Source organism: Azolla caroliniana, unplaced genomic scaffold, assembly GCF_043228905.1.
Source record: "Azolla caroliniana isolate FFs.n. ecotype wild unplaced genomic scaffold, voAzoCaro1.0.p SCAF_15, whole genome shotgun sequence".
In the NCBI taxonomy this organism is placed as follows: Eukaryota; Viridiplantae; Streptophyta; class Polypodiopsida; order Salviniales; family Salviniaceae; genus Azolla; species Azolla caroliniana.
The window spans coordinates 4,081,092-4,098,894 of NW_028230450.1; the positions used below are offsets into that span (position 1 = coordinate 4,081,092).

At 40.6% G+C, this 17,803-nt stretch overlaps 4 non-coding genes across 4 annotated transcripts; all 4 read right to left on the reverse strand.

Moving 5' to 3' along the window:
* Window positions 1-10,596: 10,596 nt before the first annotated feature.
* Window positions 10,597-10,669, reverse strand: TRNAK-CUU (transfer RNA lysine (anticodon CUU)). Its single transcript has one exon. It is a non-coding gene; the product is annotated as a tRNA-Lys (tRNA).
* Window positions 10,670-11,339: 670 nt separating this feature from the next.
* Window positions 11,340-11,412, reverse strand: TRNAK-CUU (transfer RNA lysine (anticodon CUU)). The gene has a single exon. It is a non-coding gene; the product is annotated as a tRNA-Lys (tRNA).
* Window positions 11,413-12,076: 664 nt separating this feature from the next.
* Window positions 12,077-12,149, reverse strand: TRNAK-CUU (transfer RNA lysine (anticodon CUU)). Its single transcript has one exon. It is a non-coding gene; the product is annotated as a tRNA-Lys (tRNA).
* A 3,122-nt stretch (window positions 12,150-15,271) lies between these two features.
* TRNAK-CUU (transfer RNA lysine (anticodon CUU)) lies at window positions 15,272-15,344 on the reverse strand. Its single transcript has one exon. It is a non-coding gene; the product is annotated as a tRNA-Lys (tRNA).
* Window positions 15,345-17,803: the final 2,459 nt, after the last annotated feature.

Consider the following 17,803-nt stretch of genomic DNA (forward strand, 5'->3'; position numbering starts at 1 on the left):
GTACTTGGGAACCCGTCGAGAATGTTGCCAATGCACAAGATCTTCTTGCTGATTTCCACCAAAAGTATCCGGACAAACCCGGTCCGCAAGTAGCGCTGACTCGTTCCACTCGTCGTCTTTAAGGGGGAGATAGTGTCATGAGATGGCAAGACTCGAACCCATGACCTTATGGTATATGGGTCGAGCTCTTAACCATCTCACCATCTATTGTAATTCATAGAATATTATTTTCATTTATGTTTTATTATAAGAAAGTAATGTATATTCCAGATTTGTCTGGAACATTCTAGAAGCTTCAGGATTATTCCTGAGAACACTATAAAAGAAGGCACTAAGCATTATGTTGAACCAAATTGGTTCAACACCAGTCTTAAGCCTCTTAGCCGATTTGTACTTATCTTTCATATAATATAAGAGTTGTTGTCATCATTCTATTTCTCTCTCTCTCCTCTTCTCACTTCCTCTCTCTCGGGAATCTTACGCAGTCCTGTCTTCTTAGTACTAATAGTACTACTCTTCTTAGTACTAATTCCATCTCTGCTTTAGTACTATTCCTGACAGTACCCACTCAGAGAAAGGAAAGCACCGACTACATATGTCAGTCAATACATTCTCTTGACTGATGACGGTGAACCAGAGTGCTGTGAAGAAGCCATTGCCGACGAGAGCAGTGAAAAATGGCTGAACGCGATGCAAGAGGAGATGGAATCCTTGCACGCAAATTACACCTACGACCTAGTAGAGCTGCCGAAAGGTAAGAGAGCACTCAGGAATAAATGGGTCTACAAGGTGAAGACTGGAGAAGTCAACACCGAGCCCAGGTATAAAGCCCGCATAGTGGTGAAGGGTTTCCAACAGAGGAAGGGCGTCGACTTTGACGAAATATTCGCACCAGTCATAAAGATGACATCCATACGAACTGTTCTGAGCATAGCGACCAACATGGATCTGGAGATCGAACAGTTGGATGTCAAAAAACACCGGGTCATTTGGAACAGGTAATATGTCGCATTATGAGAACACTACGTCAAAAAAGGGCACAAAAGCACGCAGTTTTCAAAAAGGCACGATGCATGCGTAAAGCTTTTCAGAAAAGGTGGCAAAATATATTGAATTTGAACATGACTACCACTTTGAGGCCTCCAAAAATACATCACCAAAATTACAAAATAGTGTACAACATGTCTACCAGTTACAATTATACATATTCGTGAGTTTACATCCAAAACAAATTTACAAAGTTTCCGATCATGTAGTAAAACAATCCCCAACTTGAACCAAACCAATATATTAAGACATGTCTGATGGACTAGAAGAGCATTCTGACGTCTCATCCTCATCATCAGTGGCAATCAAAGCATTATCCTCATCCAATTCCAACCCAACATCTTTGTGGTTATGAGAATTGCTTTTGGTTATTCTCTGTATTTCGTTTGACACCATGTTTGGGATTTTCTCCTTTATTATCTTGATAGTTGCTTGTCTTAGATGACCTGATTTTGTCAATGAGAAGTCATATACTAGTATGTCAACACGGTCTAGTGCGAGAGTAGCCGTGCTTGGTATATTCTTTCTTCTTCTCTTTCTGCTTGAACATCCGACATCCTTAACCATCTCTAAAGAATACTTTCCTGTAAATGCATCAGGTGAAGTTGTCTGATACCAGTGGACTACTATTGACTTTGTCTGACTATTTTCTTCATCCCTTACTAATTCAATAATTTTTGCAATCCAAAATGGATGGCCCAAGGTATCGTCCCCTGCTAATGTTGCAACCAACATTCCCACTTGTAGTTCTTGCAAATTACCTTGCCATCTTGCCTCAACAGTACGTGACTTTCTTGGTCCCACATAAATATCTCTTTGCAGTGGCCGAACTAAATCATGAAGCTCCATATTATTCGATTGTTGGTGATGAGTCTGTGATATCGTTGATGTCATCCCAATGTTCCATGTGAATGGGATACGGATTGGCCATAAACCGGCGAATGTAATTATCTAAAATGGTGCGTTGATGGGTGAAGAAAATCTCCCACCATTCAACATCCTCATCACCGGCATACTTCTTAGTCCGATCAATATTATTTTGTTTCTCTGCTAGACATCTCAACCAATATGCCCTTTGTTCATCAATAGTACTATTTGGTGCTACATTTTTACGATCATCATATGGCATTTGTTGTGCACCATGTAGAGGTTCATCTGGGATATGAAGAAGGAGCCTACAACCTTCTTGGGGCTCCCATTGTGCACTAGATGAGTATTGTTTCGCAAACAACACCGTCATCTTGAGGTGGGCCGATCTTTGTTTTATGAGGAAGACATGGTTGAAACTTATATTATTAAGAGGTGCAAGCACCCTACCTTTAGTCCCGTCACTATCCATGCAGAAACGTTTGAAGTCGTATACTTCTTCCAAGTGTTGTACTTCAGGCTTTGGTGTATATGATTCACTAATCAATTTGGATAGCGTGGGAAGTGTGAAAGCATTACAGCGAGCAAGTTTCTTTGAGAACCTACTGAACATTTGATCTATGTGATCATGGGTATGACCAACCAACAAGAAGTTAACCTTTATCTTTTAAAATATGCCCCTCTCTACTAGCATGCTTAGATAGCCGAAGACAGTTGAGTTCTTATTCTCTCTTGCTGTGTTGTCTAGTTGCACATATAGAACTGGCGGGAGTATACCTGACCATGATTGCAATACCCTGTGCATGACAGTGACAGTAAGATTAGTGTCGTTGTGGATATTGGGATAAGTTAAGAACACTTGCGGTGTTATAGTTTGACAATATGTCAAACAACCCACTAGATGCATTTGCACTAGACACTCATCTCCAATATCCTTGGGGAGTCTTTGAAAATGCGGCAAACAAGTTTTCTTTTGATCCATGCCATCAATAATCATGCACATACACTTTTCGGGAGATTGAAACGCTTTTTGTCGGTGATGCATAGCCTTAGTACGTTCCAATGCCTGACTTTCACGATGTTCTTTTAACAGGTTCTTGTAATACTTGATCTCTACATCTGATTTTCCACCCTTGGCCATACTTTTTAAACTCGCACATATTGAGCAGACTCCCATTCGCACCTTTCGTGGGATAACCACGTTATTAAATTGTAACCTCCATAGTCGATTAAAATGCATGTACTGTATGTAAGGCTCAACATCGGAAGACATGTCGTCCTTGTACGATTGGTAAACTTCCCTTCGAGTAAAGTTATCTGACAAATTAAGTCTTCCTGTCGTTGGCATAACTTCGCACTGTTTTGAAAAATATACCTCCATCCACCTAATTGCCTGTTGCCCAATTTGACCCTTACATCCAGAACCATTTTGATCGAACTGTACCCAGGAGCCCTTCAGAAGTCGCTCTTGAACTCGTTGCAGCCGCATATTTCCAATGCTATGAGTGATTTTAAAAGCTGCTCGACAACACTTGGTAATTAGTCCAAGGAAATATTCAACTTGCGTTGAATTAGGCCCTGCTTTGTGATCCAATTTAAGTTGCATATGCGAAAGAAGAAATGTATCTTGCTCTTCCCCATTAAGCGACAAGTATTTTTGTCGTGTTTCACGTAACCTTGACTTTCCATAAGTTGATAGACAGAGATTCGCACAACACAATTTGTTCAAGTCGCATAGAAGTTGACGATCAGAACATAAGAAATTATTTATCTCTTTTCACTAACTTGTCGAGGAACTCTTTTAAATGCTAGAGGTTTAGTAATGCTATTGTTATCTATCGACGAAGAACCGTCCGCTTGTAAGCTTGCATGAAGAGGGCCATCAACAGGATCAATTGAAAACAGAGAATTCGAAGTACTAGGAGCCACACTTTTCTGTTTAAGCCGCGAATGTTTTTTGTGGTCGTACTCTTCTATTGAGAAATACGAGTTGTCTGACAATGAAAAGGGGGCAATAGAAAAAAGAGATGTTCTACTTGTAGAAGAAGACATTTGAGGGAGTCTAACTGTATTCTAAAACCTTCTTTTGAGAAAATTAAGGAATGCTAAAGCCTAACTATATAACTACCCGAACACTTAGATTAACTATATTATTTTCCGACATTTTTCTAAAAAACAAATAATTAAAAATTATTTTTTATTTTAAAAGGAATGCTAAAGTCTTCTATATAAGGAGGTTAGAAATTTCATTTTCATTATCACGTGAAAGAATCCATCAAGCTCAGAGCACAGGCCAATTTTCGAGCACTCAGAAGCACATCGTCGACAGCACTACCTCCGGCACGAATCATGAACAAGGGAAAGAAAATCGTCAGGTTAGTAATATTCTTTACATTTTTTAAGATTCCTAAAGATTCCTTAAAGATTCCTTTCCTCAACACATAGAAATTTTATTTTATTTTGTACAACGAACTTGGAAAGCAATTCTGAAAGGCAGGACCTTCAACGAAAATCTGATGCAGTGCATCGGATTTTCGTTGAAAGGCAGGACCTTCAGCGAAAATCCGATGCAGTGCATCGGATTTTCGCTAAAACTCCTGCGATAGTTTTTTATCGCAAAAACAACATTTTTTTCAACGAAAATGTTGTTTTTGCGATAAAAAACTATCGCATGGGACCATAATATTGACGTAATTTAGATGATAATTTGCGTGATTTAGAAAAAATTGTACGTTGTTTCTATGTTTTCACCAACGTTTTTAATTTCAGTGAACCCAGACAAAAAGTTCCTTCATTTAGATTGAAGATTCGATCTCCGACAAAACGAGATTTTGGCTCCTTCATGAAGGACACGAGTAAAAAGATTTTATTTGACTCAACGGGGGAAGGAGGATCCAAGTCATCTGTGGCTACTACCAAAATCAACAAAGGTAGTACGCAAGAGGAGAAAACGGTTGAGGTGAAATATAAGGATTACCCCGAACTTGAATGGTGTCTCTCCTATGTCGAGGAGGATGGGGTGTTGTTATTGATAACAGCAAAATCGGACGGGGAAGGGAAACTTCAGCTTGGAAAAACATTTAATTACGGCATGTAACCAAGCTAGAGTACGAAGACATTGACTCTACAAGTATTTTAATCGACGTCTCGAGCTCAGTTGGCAATAGGCGATTGCGACTTGATGAGGGAAACCTAGTACCCGAATCTTGCAATCCCAAGGCTTTGCGTAAAGACCTGCAAACGAAAAATAACTTGTTGGTAGCTCTTCGGCCGTACGTGACAGGAGAGATGATGACCGGTGAAGCAGAAACTCCACCGAAAAAGTCTAGGAAGACAAATCCTGTTCAAAAGAAATATACTAAATGACCACGACCCGAAGAAGAAGAAGAAGAAATATTAGAGTTCGTGGAAGAAGAAGACGACCAACAAGTCGACGTCGTGGCTCCAGGCGGACAACTATCTTCTGGTGTCCTGACGTCAGAACAAAATAAAATAAGAGAAAATATTGTGAAGACTAAACTTGTGCGCAGGGGCCAGCTATTTCATTTGCCCATTACTTCTATCCAGAGGCCCCCCATTGACCCCGTGACTGGAAGACGTCCCCTGGAAATTAGGGAGCCGCACTCCGTCCATGTGCAAAACCTAAAAAGCAAAATGAAAATCAATCCTCACGCTACTGTGGTGCCATTTTTGGTAATGGTTGATCAAGAACAATGCCCAACAATAGCAGATTTCAAGTATAGCTCTGCAGACGATTGCATATACTATGTAATCGGAGGATCACATTCAGCCGAAGCTCAACGACAACTTGTCAAAGAATATCCTCTCACGCCGTTCTTCAAGTACGCCGAATGTAAGGTATATGCAGGACTAACTCATGAGGAGGCGAAGCTGCTCGCATGGGACCATAACAATGACAACGATTATAGGCAAAAGATGTCATGTATAGAGAGGATAAGATTTTTTCATCATGAATACCTGGATGCCTTGAATCGTTTTGGTCCAAGATTGTGGCCTAGATTGCAACGCCAGTGTTTATTGGAAGTAGGGATTGCAGTGGATGAGAGTACCAAATCCGAAGGTCTCCGAAAATATGATTCTTGGTTTCAACTAGCTTTTCGGACTGGAGAGGTGTGGGATCTCCAAGACAAAATATTCTCTATGTGGGAGCGGAAAGAAGTCAAGGGGCAAAGATAAAAAAAGGGAAGAATTGATCCACAAGTTGAGATGAAATCAAAGACCAAGGGAAAAAGCGACTTGGTAATCGAGGAGTTAGCAGAGGACATGAAACTTTTACCTTGGAGATCATTACAAGGTATCAAAGATGATAGATTGTTAATATCCGTGCTATCTCGAGTGGTCGCCAAGGAATTTAGTTTGGACGAGATGGTAACAGACTTGCAAAAGTAAGTGTTTATAGTATACCTTTTCATGAAAGTCTTTAATTATTTTGAATATCTTATTTCTAATTTCATATTGATTGTGCAGTGACAAGGTATACATGAAGATTCAGGAGTTGATGATGCAAAAACTGAGTTTACCGACATGGGAAGAAGTTGAACAAGCCTGCCCGATAACTTCTTCCTACAAGGCATTGGAGGAATATTTTATTGTATTTAGAGAATGGGTATGTGTCTTTTGAATGTTGATATGTTAGAAAGTAATGTTCCCTACTAACAACAATGACACTTGCAGAAACCATCAAAATCGAAAAAGAACAACGACAATAATGACGGTATTCCAGCGGCCTTCATCACGCACTTAGAACGTGCGAAGTATGAGAAGAGAATGACCAAAGGGAAGGAAATGGAACTGCTCGAGGATTCGGAGACTGTAAAGAGTTTTTTGCATAGGTCCGATCCTTTCAAATAGCTTCATTATAGTGTTTTCAATGGTGAAGTATCCCAGATGCTCGAACTGTTACCGAGAAGGCACTACACTTTGCTGATAGCTGACATAGCATATGGTTTCCGTATTGCGGGATCAACATATGATGATGTGCCTTTCAAGTACCCTCAGATCGAGAAAATGGTAAAGGATTTCGCAGAACTGACATTGGCCCCCTTGTGGAGGATAGTCATATTTCATAGCATGGGGCAATCACTGTCAGTCACAACAGCTTTGAAGTCCCGTTGTCATGCCACTGAACATATGCATTGGTGCGTTATAGTTCACTTTTACTCATTACAGTACTTCTTATTATATGTACACATTTACACCTCTAATACTTTATTTTCTTTCTCTATAGGATCAAAACAAATATTACACGTAGCCCTGGCAATCGAATGGTTAGTGCGGTCGAACATTTTTGTGTGGGCTACTATGATTCAATTACAAAGAAGAAGGCTAGAGCACATGTCAATGAGCGTAACGTGGTTAACTACATCATGTGCCCAGCTGTAACCAAAAAATTAAGACATGTGTCAGGGGATAAAAGTATGGTGAACCCTTATCAAAAACCTCAAAGATTGATCAACCGCCTCATAGAGCTCTTCTCAAATCCAGATGATTGGGTCCTAGACTTGTTCTCTGGCACAGGTATAATATATATATTTAATTTCAATCCTGTCGATCAAGTTTAAGACGTTACTTCTTATATATACTTGTTTGTGTTCATGCGACCATTAGGTACAGCGACAGCTTGTGCATTGAAGATGTTTAGAAATTGTGTTGCATTGGAGAAGGACCCTGCTCAAGTTAACTTCATCAAAATGAGGATCACAGGAATCTGGGACTGTCCAGATCAGGATCAAGAAGTCAGAGCAAAACACATCAACAAGACAGAGATGTTCCAGATGACTTCACGAGAACCAATGGAACCAATTGATGAAGAAGCAGGGGAGCGGTGGACCTAGAAGATGTAGCACAGTTTGACCATACATCAGATTCGGGAGAGCTTGGAGATGACACAAATGAAAACAGTCTAGAACAATCAACGCCAGAGGAGCCTGCTCTGCCTGATTTGCTTATAGATTGATGTAGATGGCGTAATGTAAAAATTGAGGATTTTGAGGCATAATGTTCACCATCACTTCATATTATATTTGTATATGAGAACATCTGTAATTGTTTATCGTTTAATTAAATTCACATGTTCATAATTTCCCTTTTTAATCATTATTGGAACCGTAGTTTGTATTTACATATAATTGGTCACCATGCTCTTCTTCAGTTTGAGATATTAACATGATATTGTAATTTCTCATTTCCGTTAGCATGATTGTATATGAAAAGGCGAATGTTTTTTATAATAAGAGGTTTTTAGTTACCTACGGTTCAAGTCTACTGGTTCCACATAGTATAAATGAATGTCGTACGTAGTTGTTACTCTTACCAATTACATTGTCATGAACTATATGACATTATACAATGAAACTATCGATATACCCGTCCAACAAGTGGGGTACTACTTTATTCCTAAACCCAAAACCACATATTTATAATTACGGTTTATGTAGTTTTACTCTATAATTTGAATATGGATACCAATTTTAGAACTTTATATTGAACCAAGTCTTCAATTGTGCTCCATGATATGCAAATTGACACGAATATGGACACATATACAATTTAGTAATTGCTAGGTTTTTTTTGTTCTATATTTAACCATCAAGTCGCAAAAGGGGTACGCATGCATCGTATATTTTCGATATCGGGCTAAAATAGGGTACTTTTCTACATCTGGCCAACTATGCCAAAAGAGAATACGACATATTACCTGTTTCAAATGACCCGGTGTTAAAACCGCATTTCTGCACGAGGAGCTATAAGAAGAAATCTACATGTAGCAACCCGAAGGCTTTGAGGAGAAAGGAAAAGTGAATATGGTGTGTCAACTGACGAAAAGCTTGTACGAACTGAAACAAGCTCCATGCCAATGGTACAAGAAATTCGAGTCCTTCATGATGGAACATCGGTTCTAGAAAACATAGGCCGATCATTATGTGTTCGTCAAAAGGTACGAGGAAGGAGATTTCTTGATTCTCTTGTTATATGTTGATGATATGTTGATAGTAGGTCAAGACGCAAGGAAGATTGGAAGCTTGAAGAAAGCTCTCGGCAAATCATTTGCCATGAAAGACCTTGGACCGGCAAAGCAAATCCTAGGAATGCACATAACCCAAGACAGATCTTGGAAGGTATTATGGTTGTCACAACAGAAGTATGTGACGAAGATCCTAGAGAGGTTCAACATGTCGAACGCAAAGTCGGTCGGCTTTGTGTTGCCGACAAACTGCAGATTGAATGCAAAGTAGTGTCCAAAAGGGCAGAAGGAGAAGGCTGAGATGAAGAAGGTACCATATGCCTCGACTGTCAGCAGTCTAATCTATGCTATGGTCTGTATGAGACCGGACATAGCATTTTTTGTGGGAGTAGTAAGCCGATATATGAGTAATCCAAGGAGACAACACTGGGCAGCGGTGAAATGGATACTCAGGTACTTGAAAGGCACCTCGGACGTGTGCCTAAGGTATGGTGTCGGAGAACCTGTACTGGAAGGTTTTACCGATTCGGACATGAGCCGATCCATGTCAGGGTACGTGATGACCTATGCAGGGGGAGCAGTGTCGTGGTAGTCACGATTGTAGAAGTCTGTAGCTTTATCCACTACAGAGGTAGAGTATATGGCAGCGGTAGAAGCTGGAAAAGTCCTGATTTGGATGATAAATTTTCTCACCGAACTAGGCATGAAGCAAAAAGAGTTCTTGCTTCAATGTGATAGCCAAAGCGCCATACACCTAGCCAAGAATGTGACATACCACTCTCGGACCAAGCACATACAAAGGAGGTATCACTGGTTGCGGGAGAGAGTCGAAGAAGGAGAGTTTTCTCTCGAAAAGATCCATACTCACGACAATGGATCCGACATGCTGACGAAGAGCCTACCTATGGATAGACTTAGAGTCTGTTGACAAAATACAGGACTGACAGATTTCCACCCACAAGAGTGAAGGGGGAGTTTGTTGGGAATATGTCCCTCTAGTGGGAGGATGACCCGACTATTTTGAAAGACGACAGTCGAAGAGTCGGAAAACAGGAGCCGAGTTGATGAGAAACCAGAATTGTGTAAATAGCCAACTCGGGAGACAATATTTGTAAATAGTCTTAGTGTGCGCCCCATGAGGGCTATGTATGTAAATAACCAGAAAGTTGCGTAATTATATATGCAACTAGGGCAAACATGTTGTGTTGAAATGTAGGAACAGAAGTAGTCGAAAACTCTGTGTAGAAGGTGTAGAGCGTGAGGGAGAGAGAGAGAGTGAGACAGAGAGTGTGTGTGTGAGCCGTGCCATAGCTGTGTGTGTAACAGCAGACGCGAAGAGCCCTGTGTGGCTGATACACTCTATCGGCAGAGTGTTGTAATCATCTTTGTTCTGTATATACACTGTCTATAGTGAAGATTTTGTTCTCCCGTGGTTTTTCCCGTTTCAAGGTTTCCACATAAATCTCTATGTACATCTGTCGTTTATCTTGTGTTTGTTATTTTTGGTATTTCTATGTGATTCGTATTTCAGCGCATTATTTGTCTATGGTGATTTATTCCGCGACGATTTCTCAACACTAACAAGAATATTAACACCCTCCCGGACAATCATATTATCTGAAGCTTACCATGAAGGAGATTGTTGTAGATATTGTTCACTAATGGCAACAATAACATTTTTCTTCAAAACCAATAATCGCCGACCATGGGGCTCGAACCCATGACCACAAGGTTAAGAGCCTTGCGCTCTACCATCTGAACTAGGCCGGCTCCATGTGCCGTTTTCACTAAGGTGTATTTACTAGAAGTGGAGCATATGTTTTACTTTCACAATAGGAGTAAGTGCGCTTCACACCACCGTTGAATTTAGTGTGTGACTTATTACAATTCGAACTATTTTTACGGGTATAGGGATTTGTGAATATTTAGTTAGAGGCAATTCCGACCTTCCATCGAAGGTACGGCGTCGCTTCCTACCTCCAACAAAGCACTTCTATTCATGTAAAGGTAATTGAAAATTTTTCTTTGAAAAGAATATTACGCGGCTTGGCTTTCGTATGACCATATGAGCTCTATGTTTTGGTCAAGTACATTCATGTATCTTTCGTTGATTCATACATAAAAAACGAATGGGTTTTTGACCATAGCGCTCGAGCCCATGATGACAAGACTTAGAGTGTTTTCCTCTACCATAAATATAAGTGGCCCATGATGACAAGACTTAGAGCGTTTTCCTCTACCATAAATATAAGCGGGCTGGACACCACCTTTACTTAAATCAACCCCAGAACAATTGCATTCTTCCGTGTATGCTAAGTCTCCTTTTCTCACATTAACTCCCTCGCGGAGCACCATATGATCTGAGGCTTGCCCGTAAGGAAGTTCTTGCAGATATGGTTCACTAATAGAAACAATAACATTTTACTTCTAGACCAATGATCGCCGACCATGGGGCTCGAACCCATGACCACAAGGTTAAGAGCCTTGCGCTCTACCATCTGAGCTAGGTCGGCTTCATGCACTTTTCACTATAATGGTGTATTGACTGGGAGTGGACCAAACGTTTTACTTCCACAATAGGAGTAAGTGCCCTACACACCACCATTGAATTTAGTGTGCGACTCATTACAACTCGAACTATTTTCATGGGTATAGGGATTTGTGGAATTTTGAGTTAGAGGCTATTACGATTTTCCATTGAAGGTACGTCGCCCCTTCGTAACTCCGGCGAAACACTTCTAGTCATCTAAAGGTAACTGCTAAGTTTGGTCTGAAAAGAATATGAAACGGCTTGCGTACGACCATATGAGCTCGATGTTTTGGTCAAGTACATTCATGCATATTTCGTTGACTACTACAAAATAAAAAATGGTTACTGACGATAGGGCTCGAGCCCATGCTTAGCGAGTTTTCATCTACTGTAAAACTAACCCGGCTCGACGAGCTCTTTTCATAACTCAACCCCGGAATAACTGCGATCTTCTGTTGATGCTAAGGTGCTTTCTCTCAGAGTGATGACGCACTTGCAGTCATCTTCACTTGACCCAGCATTTTGTTCTCACAAAAATATTAACACACTCTCGGACAACCATATGATCTGAGGCTTGTCATGAAGGAGTTTGTTGCAGATATTGTTCACTACTGTAAACAATAACAGTTTATGTTGACACCAATAATCGCCGACCATGGGGCTCGAACCCATGACCACAAGGTTAAGAGCCTTGCGCTCTACCATCTGAGCTAGGTCGCTCCATGTGCTTTTCACTAAGGTGTATTTATTGGGAGTGGACAAAACGTTTTACCTTCACAATAGGAGTAAGTGCCCTACACACCACCATTGACTTTAGTGTGCGACTCATTAGAACTCAAACAATTTTCACGGGTATAGGGATTTGTGGAATTTTGAGTTAGAGGGTATTACGATTTTCCATTGAAGGTACATCGCCGCTTCGTAACTCCGACGAAGCACTTCTAGTCATCTAAAGGTAATTGATAATTTTGCTCTGAAAAGAATAGGAAGTGGCTTGCGAACGACCATATGAGCTCGATGTTTTGGTCAAGTACATTCATGCATATTTCGTTGACCGCTACAAAATAACAAATGGTTATTGACCATAGGGCTCGACCCCATGAGCACAAGGCTTAGCGCATTTTCCTCTACTATAAACCTAACCCGGCTCGACGAGCTCTTTCCATAACTCAACCCCAGAATAATTGTGATTTTTCGTCAAATACTAAGGCGGCTTATCTCACATTGATGATGCAGATGGAGTTATCTAGACTCTACTCATAATTTTGTTTTAACAAGAATATTAACACCCTCACAGACAACAATATGATGTTAGGTTTTTCCGTGAAGGAGTTTCCTGCAGATATTGTGCACAAATAGAAACAATAACATTTTACTTTGAGACCAATGATCACCAACCATGGGGCTCAAACCCATGACCACAAGGTTAAGAGCCTTGCGCTCTATGATATGAGGTTGGCCAGCTCCACGTGCTTTTCACTAACATCTATTTACTGGCAGTGGATAATATGTTTTACTTTGACAATAGGAGTAAGTGTGCTCTACACCACCGTTGAATTTAGTGTGTGACTTATTCCAAATTGAAGTATTTTCACAGGTATAGGGATTTGTTAATATTTAGTTAGGACCTATTCTGATCTTCCATCGAAGGTACGTCGCTGCTTCATCGGACGAAGCACTTCGATTCATCTAAACGTAATTCATAATTTTTCTCTAAAATGAATATTAAGCAGCTTTCGTATGACCATATGAGCTCGATGTTTTGGTCAAGTACATTCGTGTATATTTTGTTGATTAATACAAAAAAAAAAAGGTTGCAAACCATAGCGCTCGAGCCCATGACGACAAAGCTTAGCGTGAATATAAGCCGGCTACACATGGTCTTCAATTAAGTTAACCCTAGAACAATTGTGATCTTCTGTCGATGCTAAGGCGTCTTCTCTCACTGTGATGACACAATTGGAGTCATCTAGACTTGACTCATCATTTTGTTCTACCAAGAATATTAACACCCTCGCGGGCAACCATATAATCTAAGGCTTTCATTTGAAGGAATTGCCTGGAGATATTGTTCACTAATGGAAACAATAACATTTTACTTCGAGACCAATAATCGCCGACAATGGGGTTCAAACCCATGACCACAATGTTAAGAGCCTTGCGCTCTACAATCCGAGCTAGGTCGGCTCCATGTGCTTTTTACTAAGGTGTATTTACTAGAAGTGGACCAAATGTTTTACTTTGACAATAGGAGTAAGTGCCCTGCACACCATCGTTGAATTTAGTGTGCGACTCATTACAACTCCAAGTATTTTCATGAGTATAGGTATTTCTGGAAATTTGAGTTAAAGGTTATTCCAATCTTCGATCGAAGGTATGTCGCCGCTTCCTAGCTCCAACAAAGCACTTTTATGCATCTAAAGCTAACTGATAATTTTTCTCCGGAAAAGAATACTAAGCGGCTTTCATACGACCATATGAGCTCGATGTTTTGGTCAAGTACATTCATGTATCTTTTGTTGACTGCTAGAAAAATAACAAATGGTGGATGACCATAGGGCTTGAGCCCATGAACACAAGGGTTAGTGTGTTTTCCTCTACCGTAAACCTAACCCGTCTCGACGAGCTCCTTACATATCTCAACCCCAGAATAATTGTGATCTTCCGTCGATGCTAAGGTGCCATCTTTCTTTGTGATGAGGCACTTGGACTTGACTCATCATTTTGTTTTAACATGAATATTAACACCCTCACGGACAACCACATAATCTGAGGCTTTCCGTGAAGGAGTTTCTTGCAGATATTGTTCACTAATAGAAACAATAACATTTTACTTCGAGAGCAATAATCGTCGACCATGGGGCTCGACCCATGACCACAATGTTAAGAGCCTTGCACTCTAGTATCCGAGTTAGGCCGCCTCCATGTGCTTTCCACTAAGATATATTTACTGGGAGTGGACCAAACATTTTACTTTGACAATAGGAGTAAGTGGCCTGCACACCGTCGTTGAATTTGGTGCGCAACTCATTACAACTGGAAGTATTTTCACAGGTATACGGATTTTTGGAAATTTGAGTTACAGGATATTCTGATCTTCCATCGAAGTTACGTCACCACATGGTAGCTTCGACAAAGAAGTTCTATTCATCTATAGGTAACTGATAATTTTGCTCGGAAAAGAATATTAAGAGGCTTTCGTACACCACATGAGCTCGATGTTTTGGTCAAGTACATTAATGTATTTTTTGTTGACTGCTACAAAAATAACAAATGGTTGTTGACCATAGGGCTCGAGCCCAAGAATACAAGGCTTAGCGTGTTTTCCTCTACCGTAAATTGAACCCGGCTCGACGAGCTCTTTACATAACTCAACCCCAGAATAACTGTGATCTTCCGTCGATGGTACGTCGCCTTCTCTCAGAGTGATGACACACTTGGAGTCATCTAGAGTTGACTCCTCATTTTTTTCTAACAATTATATTAACACCCTTGCGGAGCACCATATGATCTAAGGCTTTCCGTCAAATCCTTTCGTGGAGATTACTAATAAAAACAATAACATTTTACTTCCAGACCAATGATTGCCAACCATGGGGCTCAAACCACATTTTCCTCTACCGTAAACCTAACCCGGCTCGATCAGCTCTTTACATAACTCAACCTCAGAATAACTGTGATGGCGCACTTGGAGCCATCTAGAGTTGACTCCTCATTTTGTTCTAACAATTATATTAACACCCTCGCGGAGCACCATATGATCTAAGGTTTGCCGTTAAAGACTTTTGTGAAGATATGGTTCACTAATAGAAACAATAACATTTTACTTCGAGACCAATCTTCGCCGACCATGGGGCTCCAACCCATGACCACAAGGTTAAGAGCCTTGCACTCTACCATCTGAGCTAGGCCGGCTCCATGTGCTTTTCACTAAGGTGTATTTACTGGGATAAGACCAAATGTTTTACTTTCACAATACGAGTAAATGCCATGTACACTAGCGTTTAATTTAGTGTGCAAGTCATTACAACTCGAAGCATTTTAAAGGATATAGGGATTTGTGATATTTTAGCTAGAGGCTATTCCGATCATCCATCGAAGGTACGCCGCCATTTCATAGCTCCGATGAAACATTTCTAGTCATCTAAAGGTAACAGATAATTTTCCTGCGATGATGCACTTGGAGTCATCTAGACTTGAGTCATCATTTCTTTCTAGCAAGAATATAAACAACCTCGTGGACAACCATATGATCTGAGACTTGTCGTCAAGCATATTCATGTATTTTTCATTGATTGATAAAAAATTATACTCAAACTCAAATGGTGGCTGACGATAGGGCTTGAGCCCATGAACACAAGGTTTAGCGCCTTTTGCTCTACCATAAGGCTAACCCGTCTCTAGGTGGTCTTTATTTAGCTAACCCCCATAACAATTGTGATCTTCCGTTGATGGTAAGACTCCTTCGCTCACTGCGATGATGCACTTGGAGTCATCTAGACTTGAGTCATCATTTCTTTCTAGCAAGAATATAAACAACCTCGTGGACAACCATATGATCTGAGACTTGCCGTCAAGGACTTTCATGTAGATATTGTTCAATAATAGAAACAATATCATTTTACTTCGAGACCGATGATGGCAAAGCATGGGGTTCGAACCCATGACCACAAAGTTAAGAGCCTTGTCCTCTACCATCTGAGCTTGGCCGGCTCCACGTGCTTTTCACTAAGGTGAAATATTTATTGGGAGTAGATCAAACATTCTACTTTGACAATAGGACTAAATGGCCTACACACCATTACAACTCGAAGTATTTTTACGGGTATAGGGATATGTGGAAATTTGAGTTAGAGGCTATTCCGATCTTCCATCGAAGGTACATCGCCGCTTCGTATCTCCAACGTAAACCTAAGCCGGCTCTACGCGCTCTTTATTTAACTCAACCCCAAGGAAATTGCAATATTTCGTCATTGTTAAGGAGCCATCTCTCACTATGATGACGCACTTGGAGTCATCTAGAGTTGACACATCATTTTCTTCTAACAAGAATATTACCACCCTCCCGGCCCACTATATGATCTGAAGCTTGCCGTCAATGACTGTCGTGCGGATATTGTTTACTAATAGAAACACTAACATTTTACTTCGAGACAAATGATCGCCGACCATGGGGGTCGAACCCATGGCCACAAGGTTACGAGCTAGGCCGGCCCCATGTGGTTTTCACTCAGGTGTATTTATTGGGAGTGGACCAAACATTTTACTTTGACAATAGGAGTCAGTGCCCTCCACACCATCATTAAATTTAGTGTGGGACTTATTACAACTCGAAGTATTGTCACGGGTATACGGATTTGTGGAAATAGAGGCTATTACGATCTTCCATCGAAGGTACGTCGTCACTTCGTAGCTCCGACAAAGGACTTTTATCCATCTAAAGGTAACTGATAATTTTTCTCTGAAAATAATATTACGCGGCTTTCGTATGACCATATGAGCTCGATGTTTTAGTCAAGTACATCCTTGTATCTTTCGTTGATTGATACAAAAAAACAAACGGTTTCTGACCATAGGGCTCCAGCCCATGACAAGAAGGCTTAGCGCATTTTCGTCTACCATAAATATAAGTCGGCTACCCACGCTCTTTACTTAAGTCAACCGCAGAACCATTGCGTTCTTCAGTCGATGCTAAGGCGCCTTCTCTCTCTGTGATGACGCACTGGCAGTCATCTAGACTTGACTCATCATTTTATTCTAACAAGAATATTATCACCATCGCGGAGCACCATATGATCTGAGGCTTTCCGTCAAAGACTTTCGTGCAGATATGGTTCAATCGAAATAATAACATTTTACTTTGAGACCAATCATCGTCAACCATGGGGCGCGAACCCATGACCACAAGGTTAAGAGCCTTGCACTCTATCATTTGAGCTAGGCCGGCTGCATGTGCTTTTCACTAAGGTATATTTACTAGGAGTGCACCATACGTTTTACTTTCACAATAGGAATAAGTGCGCTTCACACCACCGTTGAATTTAGTGTGTGACTCATTACAACTCGAAGTATTTTCACGGGTATAGGGATTTGTGGAAATCTGAGTCAGAGGCTATTCCGATCTTCCATCGACGGTACGTCGCCACTTTGTAGCTCCGAGAAAGCACTGCTATTCATCTAAATGTAACCGATAAGTTTGCTCTGAAAAGAATATTAAACAGCTTTTATATGACCATATGAACTCGATGTTTTGGTCAAGTACATTGATGTATTTTTGGTTGACTGCTACAAAAATAACAAATGGTTGCTGACCATAGGGTCGAGCCCATGAACACAATCCTTAGCGCGTATTCCTCTATTGTAAACCTAACCCA